The following is a 386-nucleotide window of genomic DNA, read 5'->3' as shown; positions in this document are numbered from 1 at the left end:
GTCAAGTTCAGGGTCCACCTGCTCGGCTCCAAGCCGTTTGTGATCTATACAGATCATGAGTCACTACGCACTGCGACTCAGTCGCCCCACCCCTCGCAGTGGATGGCTAGATGGCTATCCTTCCCATGCGGAATATACCTTCGAGGTGAAGTATAAGCCGGGAAAGCAGAATGTTTTGACTGATGCGTTGTCACGCAGACCAGACTATGAGCTTGCTCATGTTACAAATGTAACGTCGTCTGTGACGGATTTGATCCGCACCGCGTTTGCGGGTGATGGGATGTGTGTAGCGTTGCTACGGGCTCTTGGGAGCAAGAGTTTGGAGACTCGACAAGATATTGTCACCAAGACTGCGTGCACAATTGCACCGATATTCGTTGAATAAC

This window comes from Plasmopara halstedii (genome assembly GCF_900000015.1).
Source record: "Plasmopara halstedii genome assembly, contig: Scaffold_2956, whole genome shotgun sequence".
NCBI lineage: Eukaryota > Oomycota > Peronosporomycetes > Peronosporales > Peronosporaceae > Plasmopara > Plasmopara halstedii.
This window is presented reverse-complemented; position numbering follows the sequence as displayed.